At 39.6% G+C, this 13,611-nt stretch overlaps 1 long non-coding RNA gene across 8 annotated transcripts; it reads right to left on the bottom strand.

Annotated features, from left to right (window-relative positions):
• Window positions 1-2,754: 2,754 nt before the first annotated feature.
• On the bottom strand, window positions 2,755-11,417 carry LOC126597146 (uncharacterized). 8 transcript variants are annotated; one of them, XR_007614159.1, is made up of 4 exons: window positions 11,197-11,417; window positions 4,583-4,720; window positions 3,905-3,996; window positions 2,755-3,024 (listed from the first exon to the last, which is right to left on the bottom strand). It is a non-coding gene; the product is annotated as an uncharacterized LOC126597146 (long non-coding RNA). The 8 variants fall into 8 exon arrangements; XR_007614156.1 differs by having other exon boundaries at window positions 3,905-3,963; window positions 11,197-11,411; XR_007614157.1 differs by lacking the exon at window positions 4,583-4,720 and adding an exon at window positions 10,883-11,020 and having other exon boundaries at window positions 11,197-11,411.
• Window positions 11,418-13,611: the final 2,194 nt, after the last annotated feature.

The following is a 13,611-nucleotide window of genomic DNA, read 5'->3' on the forward strand; positions in this document are numbered from 1 at the left end:
TGGCAAACGAATCAAGATGGGAACTTGAAGAAGACGCCGAACACATCTTTCTTGACCCTAAGCAGCGGTTATACCACATAAAAAGCTTGGCTAGGGAATTTCATGTCCCATAAATCTTTATTGAGCTGTGATGCAAGCACATAACTCAAAGGATTAGGGAATCAGTTCCTCAGAAGACCAGGGCTAACGCCTAAAGTGGTCGCGTAGACTCATTTGTTTCTGTAAGTAAAACACTCGGACGATGACCCTACAGCTAGCAGCTCTATAAATCTCTAAGCCAAAACTTACACCCTCTATAGCTATGTGGACCTATTTGCTTATTCAAAAACAGCGCGTCCGGCCGATGGCCTATGGCTAAAAGTTTTGCAAGTCACAAAGCTGAAGCTCAGGACAATGGTAACTACATGGACTCGTCTATTTTTTTTTTTAAAGCAACGCTTTTGGCTACTGGTCTTTTGCAGAGTAGTGAGCAGAGAAACCCTTCTCAAGCTAGCTGGATGTCTCATAAAGGAACCCTAACGAACTACCTTCCCAACACTATGAACAAACTTTTCCCAATCATCAAGGTCCTTAAGCAGGTCAACCTTCAGTAACGCACAAATTCAAGGGAACTCTCCATAAGTAGACTCACTGGACTTCTCACCACTGCCAATGGGAGCAGTTTCTTCCTTCTCAATACGTAGATCAATTACATCAGCAAGAAGAAAAGCAGGCCTAGGCTTCACCTCAGCAGCAAAATCCACCTTGTCGCTCTTCATAGCGGTAAGCCTCTTGGAAGCCGAACTAACTTAGCTCTAGATGGATGCCTCGATGCAAATTCGTACACAAGGGGTACCATAGAACTCTGACGATGGCCAATCCTCTCAGCAATGGTTGTAGCCACCTTTGGAGCAGCAGGCTTCACACGCTCAAACTCAACAGTCTTTTTCTTCCCCTTGGGAGAAGTCAACTCAATGACAAGCTTTTAGCAGCAGACGGGGCCCCCACTGGCAACCATTGTTCTAAAAATCTCCACCTAGCATCGCCTAGGCCTTGCCTAAGCGCTAGGCAGCTAGCGACCGCCCCGATTAGTCCCTAGGTGTTTGAAAATTAAGAAGTGCTCCTAAAGACACTTAGGTGTCTTTCTAGCACGCCTGAACAGGCCTAGTGATGAGTCCTTATTTTACTATTTATTTTATCCCTAAAAGCTACCTTGTCTAGTGATAAGTTAACCATTAATTTAGGTCAAGGCATGTGTTTATATTTTTTGTGATTAGAGTAAAAATTTAAATAAGATTTTTATCACAAATGGTCCCTGAAATTGACCCATCCAATCAAGATGGTCCCTGAAATTGAAAATTGATCAATGTTGTCCATGAAAAATGCTATCACAAATCAATATGGTCATTCTATCGCAATTCCGTTAAAAATTCTGTTAAGTGTCGATGTGGCACATAAATGGGTCCCACAAATTTAATTAAATATTATTATGTGAATAAAAAACATTTCAATAATAAAAAACAATTGTTATTTTTTATAATTAAAATCTTAAAAAATAAAAAATAGAAAAAAAAAAGAAGAAGGAGATGATTGAATATCCCTCTCCTATGAAGTTGTGTGTATCTTTGGAGTGCAGCCGTCGTGAGGGAAGGCGGTAGCAAATTGCTCAAGCTCTCCAAGATCCACAAAACATGTTTAATTCTGGTCACTATCGTCTCCCCTGTTTTTTCACACTGCACAAGAAAAAAGAGCAACTGGGTTATTTTGTACTGCTAAAAATCTGTACACTTCCATAATTTTTAGGACTTTATGTTTTTTTTTTCCCACAAACCATTTCTCATACTCCTTAAACCAAAAACCCAAAAGAAGAAAAAATATAAATAGTAAACAAAGGAGAGAATGAGAGAGAGAGAGACCTGAAATAGAAGGACAATTGGGTTTGTTGAAGCTGGTTTGAAGCTCTTCATTTTTTAATTGATTGGGTGGTGATTTTTTTTAATTATAAAAATAAAAATTATTTTTATTATTTAATTTTTTTTAATTCACGTAATAATATTTAATTCAATTTGTGGGAACCATATATGTGGCACATCAACACATAACATAATTTTTTACAAAATTGTGACAGAAGGACTACATTGATTTGCGACACCCAATTTCAGGGACTACATTGATCAATTTTCAATTTCAGAAACCATATTGATGGAGTGGGTCAATTTCAGGGACTATTTGTGATAAAAACCCTTTAAATAATTATATCAAATTTCTTTAGTTTCTTTAGCCTTTCATGGACTTTTGCTACCCTTTAAAATTGTATTTCCATATTCTCTCTTTTATGACAATAAAGGGGCAATAAGTTTTTATGAGTTATGAAGAACAGAAACAAATAGAACAAAAACCAAAGGAAAAAAAGGAACAAATAGGCAGCAAAGGTAGCAGGGAGGAGAATCAAAGGAGAAGGGACTTCATTCTCTTCCTTCAGTTTTATCTGCTCAAACTCATGTCTTTCTTTTGATTTAATTTAAGAATTATGTGTAACTAAATTTTCAGAAGTTAGGGGCTATTTTGAAGCCCCAAATATGATTGCAAGTTTGTTATGACATTTTGTTTGAATTTCTTTTTATGAAAGATGAAAATTGGTTCACTACTTATGTCAGTGATGAGTTCTTTATGTGTTTTCTATGGATGCATACTCAGTAAGCATATCTAAGATTTTTAATGCTATGAATGTGTGTGCCTGCCCTTACTGAATGAGGATCTACATATGTTCTAGAGTTGTACTGTTAATTGCGATTAACATGCAAACCAATTTCTAGGATAAGTAAGACAACGTTAATATTTATGATGCCTTGACATACCCCGTCCCGAAGGAGGGCGTGCTGGCCGTCACGTGAGAGTGACGTAACCATTTACATAGTTCAGAAGCTTTAAAAAAAAAATTTCCAATTACTAAGATGACACACCCGAGGGTGAGTCCTACTTTTGTGAATTCTGTCAGAACACCGTTGGATTCCTCGTGGCCACCAAAGCTCTGCTAACTTGAACCTGGAGGGGCGCAAAACAAAATTGAGTGGGTCAGTAAAACAAAGTTTTTCGAAAACTTTTCATTTAAAATATTTCTAACCCCTCACCGTAAAACCTGTATACTTTCCCAGAAAATAGCATATATATAAACATATATATAAGCAAAAATCTCAAATCTCAAACCTTTAACACTTTTCAGAAAAATATATATATAACCATATGAAATCTCAAAACTTGAATCCCAAATCTTTAACATTTTTCAAGAAAAACATGCCATGCCATAAATCAACATATAAATCAGGTGAAATAAGGAATCAATCGGAGACCCTGCAGTTGGTCCTATACGATTAATTCAATAGCTCAATATCTCACTAAGCCGGAGTCACCACAGTGACCTATACGGCCCTACTCTGCACATCACTCGGAACTACGTAAGGTAGTCTGTACGATGAAAGGTGTAAAAATACGCTCTAGTGCTTCTCTCATCAATCATCAGCGCGCATAACTAAGATCACCCACTAGTCGGAATCACGCCTAGTGATCTATACGACTAGCATGTCGGAACCCTCACATGGTCTGTACGACATCCACCTACTTGGATCCAAGGCGAGCGTGCGGTGTGGTGAATAAAATAAGCACTAACACCTAGGGTGCAGGTTATGAGCTTGAAACATCTTATCAACAATCAATTAAATGAATAATGAACTCACCTGACTTACCTGTGCCTCCACAGCACCATGCAACATGTATGCATCATATATCAATCATATAACTCATATGAAATTCACATTTTCCAAATAATTCTATGCATGGCATTTTCAAAACATAATTTCGTATAAATTCATCTTCTGGGAAAAATTTATAGTATAAAGGTAATACGAAAACAAAACTGCCCACTCACCTGGAGTTCGCTCAACAACTCCCTAGCACCACACATCAAGGCGTCATGAAGATTAGCGCCTAGAACAATAATCAAACCCAACCTCAGAAATCCTGCCGATAGAATACATAACTTATATAAGACACGTCACTACGTAGTTCGATCCGGATGATCTGCAATTCAGATTTCAAATCCGAAACTTCCAGAGGTCCACAATATACCTCTAGGACAACATCCTAAAATTTCGTTACCATCCAACGGTCGGATCTCCGTCAATTTCCAAAACTAAGTGACGGTTAACATTCTATTTTATGAACTTACAACTTCAATTCCGGAATATCCGTAAATCGGATTCCCAATCCGTAAGTTCCTATAATCCTCAAATATTACGTATTACAACGTATCAAAGTTTGATGACGATCCAACGGTCGGATCGTCAATTCACATTTTCACTTAACCACGAATCGTAACCAACTTAGGTTCAATTATTCAATTTACGTCCATCAATTATCAAAACAGAACCTAGAACCTTAATCACAAGCTAATAATGACATTGGCGGGCCATTGGCCACGCGCCGCCGCGTGGGCCGCCGCGGGTGGCGGTTGGCCGCCCCCGGCTCGCCGGAAAATTCAACTATTTCCAAAAATTACCAAAATTTGCAGATTTGAAGATCTCAATGAGTAGAACAACTTTCATACCTGAGACCAAGGCCAATTTGGCCTGGAAGTGCTTCAATTTCACCAAAACCGTGAAGAACCCTAGAATTTGGGTGTTTCCAATTCGACCTTCAAACTTGTTCCAACGCCTCAATTACCTCTTGGGCTTTGTTCTAGGTCCTAAAGGAATGCTAAAGGTGTTAGTAATTGAAAGAAAACATTTCAAAATTTGGAGAATTTAAACAAAAGGGTCGCGGCACCCGTAGGGGTGTTCTTCGCGAAATCACAACGAAATTCAATGATTCTTGGGGTGAAACGTAAAGAGGGAAGGCCTAGATGATGATTAGGAGTGGTACCTTGACTCAATTCGTCGGAAATTTGGACGGAAATGGTGAAAACCCGCCGATTTGGAAGCTTGGGTCGCGCGGGTCAAGGGTGACCCATTCCTCATGTTCCCCCGTGCACCACTCTCCCTCCTTTCCCTCCTTCCTTCCCCTGGTTGGTCAGTTTCTTCCTCTCTCTTCCTCTGATTCGCTCTCATCTTCTTCTTCTCCGATTGGGCATTTCTGCCCAGTCTCTTCCTTCCTTTCTGTTTTCTTCTCCTTCCCACGCACACACCCACACAAAACTTTCATTTTTCTCATCCCAACCATCCATTTCATTTATCATTAAATCTGGGCCGTCCATTTTCATAAAAGAATTTCTATATTTTACTAAAATTATAATTCCTTAAAATCCCAACTTCAAACTTTAATAACTTCTTCGATATAACTCCAAATCACGAACCGTCTGCGCCCACGCGTCCGTAACGACGAGTACTACGGGGATATGTCAAGAAAACAAATCTTAGATGGCACGACATGGTGATTAACCTCGAATAATGCACGTACCTTCAAAGGGCATTTTTGTAAAATCCTTTATTAAAACTTTAAAAATTCTTAAAATTAGGGACGGGCTGTCACAATCTACCCACCTTACAGAAATTTCGTCCTCGAAATTTACACAATCTTTACAATCCATCAATATCCATGAAACAGCCCGAAACACATCTCTCTCATTCGATTCTTTGACTTTCAAGTAGTTTCTTCCACTGAAAGATTCCTCCATAAATTTTCACCAAACTCAGAGTCTTGAATATCATCCGTCCCCAATTCTAACAATTTCGAAACACAAGACATAGCTTTCCACGGCCTTATGGCGTTACTCTAGGGAACCAACATACCCAAGAAGTTTAACAGATCCCAATCTCCTTTTTCCATAAAACAAATAAATAACTGTTGCGCTTATCTGGAAAGGTTGATGTTCTCATACTGTAGTAACATGCGCTGACGTCACAAGTCGATCAATTATTATTCAAACTCCAACCTAACTATTTGGTATACGAGGAAGCTTGTCCATGAAATCCATAGTAATATTCTCCCATTTCCGCCGTGGAATGGGAAATGACTACATTATTCCAAAAGACTTATTTCTTTCTGCTTTAACCTGATGACTGATGATACGCCTACTAACATACTTCGCCGTTCCTCTTTTCATACCCGTCAATAGTACATGAACGAATGGTATGATAAATCTTAGTACTTTTGGGATGCATTGTAGAAGTGGAATAATGTACATCGTCAAAATTGCTTTATTTAATTCCACACCATTAGGCATAAACACTTTGTTCCCTTGTATAAGCTTGCCATCTGATTCTCTAACTCTAAGGTCTTTCTTTTTCCCGTTATTCCTTGCTTTAAATAAATTCTTGAATTTCTTCGTCAAACGCTTGAGTCTCGAGTACGATCTACCAAATGGGTCCAACTTAGAAATTAGCAAGTAAGGCTTCTTCTCGATTTTTGATACTCAACTTTACTCCAGTAGATTTCAAATCCACAAGAAGATGAACATAGCAAGCATACCAAGCATTAATTCTCACTGGGGTCTTCCTACTAAATGCATCAGCCACAACATTAGCTTGACCACCCTCGTCACACAATCATAATCACTAAGCAACTCATTCCACCTTTGTTGCCTAAGATTAAGATACCTCTGAATAAACAGATATTGGGTACTCTTTTGATTTGTAACAATCATGCACTTTTCTTCTCATAAAGACAATGTCTCCAAATTCTCAAAGCAAAGATGATAGCTGCTAATTCCAAATTATAATTAGGGTAATTCATCTTATGAGATCCCAATGGCCATGAAGCATAGGCAATCATCCTACCATGTTGCATCAACGCGCATTCAAGAACATTCAAAGAAGTATTACTATAGACCACGTAATTACCACTATCGTTTGGGAGTGCGAAAACAGATGCATGAGTGAGGGAATACTTTACTTGCTGAAGCTCTACTCACAATTTTTCATCCCACTCAAACTTAACCTCTTTTCTCATCAATCTCGCCAAGGGCGAAGCAATAATTAAAATCTTGGACGAACTATCGACAATATCCTGCTAATCCGAGAAAACTCTGAACCTCAGTCACGGTTCGCAATTGTTCCAAATTCTCAATCGTTGCTACTCTTTTAAGAATCCACTTGAATACCTTAAGTAGATATAATTAATTTATCCAACATTAGCATTTGCTAAACTTAGCATACATCAACGTTCCTTCAATCTTTGCAACACCAACTTTAAATATCTAGCATGCACTGCTCTAATCTTATCAATCTCGTCAATGGCAACAACAACAAACCGATCTAGATATCACTGGAATACTTCCTTCAGTAAGCTCATAAAAGTAGCAGGTGCATTCGTCACTCCGTATGGCATCCCAACTTGAAATGACCATAACGAGTCCTGGATTCAGTCTTATGGACATCCCCACTGTTAATCTTCAACTAATATCATTCAGACCTCAAGTCAATCTCAGAAAGTACCCAGGCGCCTCAGAGCTGATCAAATAATCATTAATACACAACAATGGATAACAGCTCTCAATCGTTACCCGATTCAATTACCTAATATCAATGCCTAGCCTTAATGTCCACTTTCTTCCTCACAAATAAACCGGAGCTTTTCCAATGTGATATAATAAGTTGAATGGAACTTTTAACTCAACCTGAACCAATTTCTAACATAGGATTTGTACCTAAAAACAATTCAATAATGGAACCCACATCTCTGCCTGGCGGCAATCTAGGTAAGTCATCTGGGAATACACCAAGAAAATGTCTAACCATCTTTACATCTTCCATACTATTAGGATCAACATCATTTAGCACCATATGAACTCAATATCTTGGCAGCCTTTTGATAACAATCTTCTTTGCTCTCTCAACAGGAATAATGGCATAACTCACTCCACTTTACTTACCCCCAAAAGTAACCTCTGGTCATCCAGGTCAACAAAAATTAACTGATTCCCCATAGCAATCTAGCTTGACACAATTATACTGCACCCACTGGTGCCAAAAAAATCACCTCAAAATCCATAATATCCAACGGAATAAAATTCACTGACATGACATTTTTCACCATCACTGGACACCCTTAATAAACCAAATCAACATAAAGTGCCTTACTTGTTTACTTACTTAACGAATCCAACAAATAAGTTATAAATATTACGGTCTGCAGCCCGCAATACAAATAACTCACTGTTGTCTCGATAACTAAGTAACAATTCCTGAGGGGTGTAATATTATCATCTTGTTCTTCCTTAGAAATACATAAATACGCCTCGATCGTGCTCCAACATTACTTTCTTTGGCAACATCGACCATAATAAGAAATATATCAGCCGGAGTCAGCTAGAATGACCTGTACGACTGAGTCTACAACTCGACCATCCATGCTAGCACATAAGTCGGAGTCACATATAGTGACCTGTACGACTTACTCGTCAATATTTCCAAGTGATATGTTAAGGAAGACTATTGGGTAACAACTGATTCCAGGGACAATTCATACCTCTATGTCCCATCCGTCCACATGAACACATTCACTGATTCCCACACTCTCCAAAGTGTCTAATATTATACCTATGGCACAAAGGTACATTTCCCTTACTCGAGTCACCTTGTCTTTAAGATCTGGGATCACCCGTAAATCTATCACTTCGCCTCGGACCAGTGGCACTAAAACCTCAGTTGGAAGAATTAGTTCTAACTTCACTTCTTTTGAAGCTCTGAGTCTTTCGACGTCCTTGATATGACGGATCTTTAACTTTCTCACCTTTCCTCTAATTACCATTCTTTTCTTATTCTTCTTTACTCTCGCTGATCATATTCTCAAAGTCCTCAAAGCCCAACAACATCTCGTAAACTCCTGGTAAAAAGTACAATGGATTGTGGTCGCCAAAGAACGTCACTTCTTCTTATTATCCCGCCAAAAACGACATAACACCTCGACCGGATTAGTAACAACATCCGAATGGAAACAAGGCAAGTCTGTATTTAAATTTAACTTATAATCAGTCTCAAAGGTTCCTTTAGATAATAGACTGAATCATAGTGACAATAATTTCCCCCCAAACTACTATATCAGGGAATTTAGGCTCATCCGAACTACGTGGCTCGCTATGAGGCGGTATAGTTCTGACAGAAGACACTAGGAAATTCTCAAGATGTCCAGAATTGCAACCTAGGCTCTGATACCAACTGACATACCCCGTCCCGAAGGAGGGCGTGCTGGCCGTCACGTGAGAGTGACGTAACCATTTACATAGTTCAGAAGCTTTAAAAAAAAAATTTCCAATTACTAAGATGACACACCCGAGGGTGAGTCCTACTTTTGTGAATTCTGTCAGAACACCGTTGGATTCCTCGTGGCCACCAAAGCTCTGCTAACTTGAACCTGGAGGGGCGCAAAACAAAATTGAGTGGGTCAGTAAAACAAAGTTTTTCGAAAACTTTTCATTTAAAATATTTCTAACCCCTCACCGTAAAACCTGTATACTTTCCCAGAAAATAGCATATATATAAACATATATATAAGCAAAAATCTCAAATCTCAAACCTTTAACACTTTTCAGAAAAATATATATATAACCATATGAAATCTCAAAACTTGAATCCCAAATCTTTAACATTTTTCAAGAAAAACATGCCATGCCATAAATCAACATATAAATCAGGTGAAATAAGGAATCAATCGGAGACCCTGCAGTTGGTCCTATACGATTAATTCAATAGCTCAATATCTCACTAAGCCGGAGTCACCACAGTGACCTATACGGCCCTACTCTGCACATCACTCGGAACTACGTAAGGTAGTCTGTACGATGAAAGGTGTAAAAATACGCTCTAGTGCTTCTCTCATCAATCATCAGCGCGCATAACTAAGATCACCCACTAGTCGGAATCACGCCTAGTGATCTATACGACTAGCATGTCGGAACCCTCACATGGTCTGTACGACATCCACCTACTTGGATCCAAGGCGAGCGTGCGGTGTGGTGAATAAAATAAGCACTAACACCTAGGGTGCAGGTTATGAGCTTGAAACATCTTATCAACAATCAATTAAATGAATAATGAACTCACCTGACTTACCTGTGCCTCCACAGCACCATGCAACATGTATGCATCATATATCAATCATATAACTCATATGAAATTCACATTTTCCAAATAATTCTATGCATGGCATTTTCAAAACATAATTTCGTATAAATTCATCTTCTGGGAAAAATTTATAGTATAAAGGTAATACGAAAACAAAACTGCCCACTCACCTGGAGTTCGCTCAACAACTCCCTAGCACCACACATCAAGGCGTCATGAAGATTAGCGCCTAGAACAATAATCAAACCCAACCTCAGAAATCCTGCCGATAGAATACATAACTTATATAAGACACGTCACTACGTAGTTCGATCCGGATGATCTGCAATTCAGATTTCAAATCCGAAACTTCCAGAGGTCCACAATATACCTCTAGGACAACATCCTAAAATTTCGTTACCATCCAACGGTCGGATCTCCGTCAATTTCCAAAACTAAGTGACGGTTAACATTCTATTTTATGAACTTACAACTTCAATTCCGGAATATCCGTAAATCGGATTCCCAATCCGTAAGTTCCTATAATCCTCAAATATTACGTATTACAACGTATCAAAGTTTGATGACGATCCAACGGTCGGATCGTCAATTCACATTTTCACTTAACCACGAATCGTAACCAACTTAGGTTCAATTATTCAATTTACGTCCATCAATTATCAAAACAGAACCTAGAACCTTAATCACAAGCTAATAATGACATTGGCGGGCCATTGGCCACGCGCCGCCGCGTGGGCCGCCGCGGGTGGCGGTTGGCCGCCCCCGGCTCGCCGGAAAATTCAACTATTTCCAAAAATTACCAAAATTTGCAGATTTGAAGATCTCAATGAGTAGAACAACTTTCATACCTGAGACCAAGGCCAATTTGGCCTGGAAGTGCTTCAATTTCACCAAAACCGTGAAGAACCCTAGAATTTGGGTGTTTCCAATTCGACCTTCAAACTTGTTCCAACGCCTCAATTACCTCTTGGGCTTTGTTCTAGGTCCTAAAGGAATGCTAAAGGTGTTAGTAATTGAAAGAAAACATTTCAAAATTTGGAGAATTTAAACAAAAGGGTCGCGGCACCCGTAGGGGTGTTCTTCGCGAAATCACAACGAAATTCAATGATTCTTGGGGTGAAACGTAAAGAGGGAAGGCCTAGATGATGATTAGGAGTGGTACCTTGACTCAATTCGTCGGAAATTTGGACGGAAATGGCGAAAACCCGCCGATTTGGAAGCTTGGGTCGCGCGGGTCAAGGGTGACCCATTCCTCATGTTCCCCCGTGCACCACTCTCCCTCCTTTCCCTCCTTCCTTCCCCTGGTTGGTCAGTTTCTTCCTCTCTCTTCCTCTGATTCGCTCTCATCTTCTTCTTCTCCGATTGGGCATTTCTGCCCAGTCTCTTCCTTCCTTTCTGTTTTCTTCTCCTTCCCACGCACACACCCACACAAAACTTTCATTTTTCTCATCCCAACCATCCATTTCATTTATCATTAAATCTGGGCCGTCCATTTTCATAAAAGAATTTCTATATTTTACTAAAATTATAATTCCTTAAAATCCCAACTTCAAACTTTAATAACTTCTTCGATATAACTCCAAATCACGAACCGTCTGCGCCCACGCGTCCGTAACGACGAGTACTACGGGGATATGTCAAGAAAACAAATCTTAGATGGCACGACATGGTGATTAACCTCGAATAATGCACGTACCTTCAAAGGGCATTTTTGTAAAATCCTTTATTAAAACTTTAAAAATTCTTAAAATTAGGGACGGGCTGTCACATGCCTTGTGATAACTCAAACTCTTTTTGTTCTTAATGATTTCTACTTGTTAAATCTATGAACACGCAATTCTAAATTGCATGCTAAGGACTAAGTTATGTTGAAAATGTCATTCTCTTAACATACTACTTAATAAAGAGTAATAAGTTGAGTTCTAACAGTGAGCCAACTTGAGCATCTTCATCCGCAAATAAAAGGAATTTGAATAAAACATAACATGTTTGCATGATTATTCGGTGGTGAATAGCAATTCCCCTAACTCATTTTCTTAATTGATGAACTAAAATTGGTTTTCATTATTTTATTTTTGTTTTTGTCCTGTTTTGTTGGATTTAATTAAAATAGTAAATCAACTCCAAAAATCCCAAACTTTTGTATGAGTATACCTCTATGTGTCTAGTGTCTACATATAAAATTTCGTTGAAGTTAGATAAGCATAAGATAGTCTTATAATTAGTTTTCAGTGGCTGGTTAGTAGGAACAGCAGCCCAGTTTTTGTGATGTTTTAAGTAGTTAGGTAAAACAATGTTCTCCAGGAAAGACCCTTATTTTCATATCCTACCATTGACAAATCCTAGCATCAATAAGGAAAATCAATAGGAGATTTTTGTACTACTTTGTGGTGTGCTTTTAATCCTATCACTTAGGTCGTGTCTTCCGCCTAGTCCACCTAGGCCCTCGCCTAGCCTGGGCCTTAAACCCTAGCCCACCACCTAACTAGCGCTTAGCATCTTTTACAACCTTGCGGGCAGCTCCATAGCAGGAATCAGAAAAGCAATGGCCACCTCCTTGATCCACTTAACCTCTTCTCTTGGAGGCAGTCCACCTTTCTCCCAACAAAGAGGACTGAGCAACCAGCTTCACACATGGTGCTCAGTAGGAATGGCCACGACAATGTGCACCTTCTTCAGAGAAGTTCTTGGAGTTAAGCTAAATTCTGAATCTACACAAAGTAGAGAGGACGTTCAATAAATTGAAGTCAAAAGTAGCTCAACAAAAATTCCAAGCATACTAGACAAGAAATAGTTCACTTACCAGTGATGAACTCACTTAGAACATGCAGCTCAGGCAAGAAGGCGGACTCCCACTCCCCGCTAACCTCCAAGGTATCCTTCGCCCACCCATGATTGCCTTTGCTCGAATCATCAAACAATCTATGGCGATACCTTAGTTGACCCACACCATCTTTGTGGCCGATCCCAAAGAAGTATCAAAACTCATTGACGATCAAGCCCATATCAAAAAACTTGCTTAAGTTTATGAACATTACCATTACGCAACCTACATTCAGAGTGCATTGAGCAGGTGTGACATGGGAAAGGTGAATCTCAACACAAAGTAGTATGGGTGGAATTTGATAGCACTCTTCCTAGCCTCTGCAGCCTCAATACATGGTTCGTTATCATCCTTCACTCACTTTACAAGAACTCCCGATGGAATCACATGTTTGTACGTATAAAGGAAATCCCGAAACGATTCAGCAGTCATGAAGTAACCCACTTTGCCGAAAAATCTGCCCAATCGATACAATAGTGGAGGACATTTATCACCTTGACAACTCAAGGGAGCCATATTCAAAGAAGTCATTCCTAAGCCCAGCACCTGCACACCCGGCCCTCGCCTTCCTCTTGCCTGGTCCACGCCAGGCCCAAACCTAAAAGGGTCGATCCAAGCAACTCGCCCAGCACGCCATCCACCTCTACCCTAGTCGAGTCGAGCATCTGCCAATGCAAACCAGCCGTACCACACCACCTGCAATTGTTGCCCACCTGCACATTAACCCCGTGGCTGCCTCGGTACCGTCCTCGG

The sequence above is a fragment of the Malus sylvestris genome, chromosome 13 (assembly GCF_916048215.2).
Source record: "Malus sylvestris chromosome 13, drMalSylv7.2, whole genome shotgun sequence".
Classification (NCBI taxonomy): Eukaryota; Viridiplantae; Streptophyta; class Magnoliopsida; order Rosales; family Rosaceae; genus Malus; species Malus sylvestris.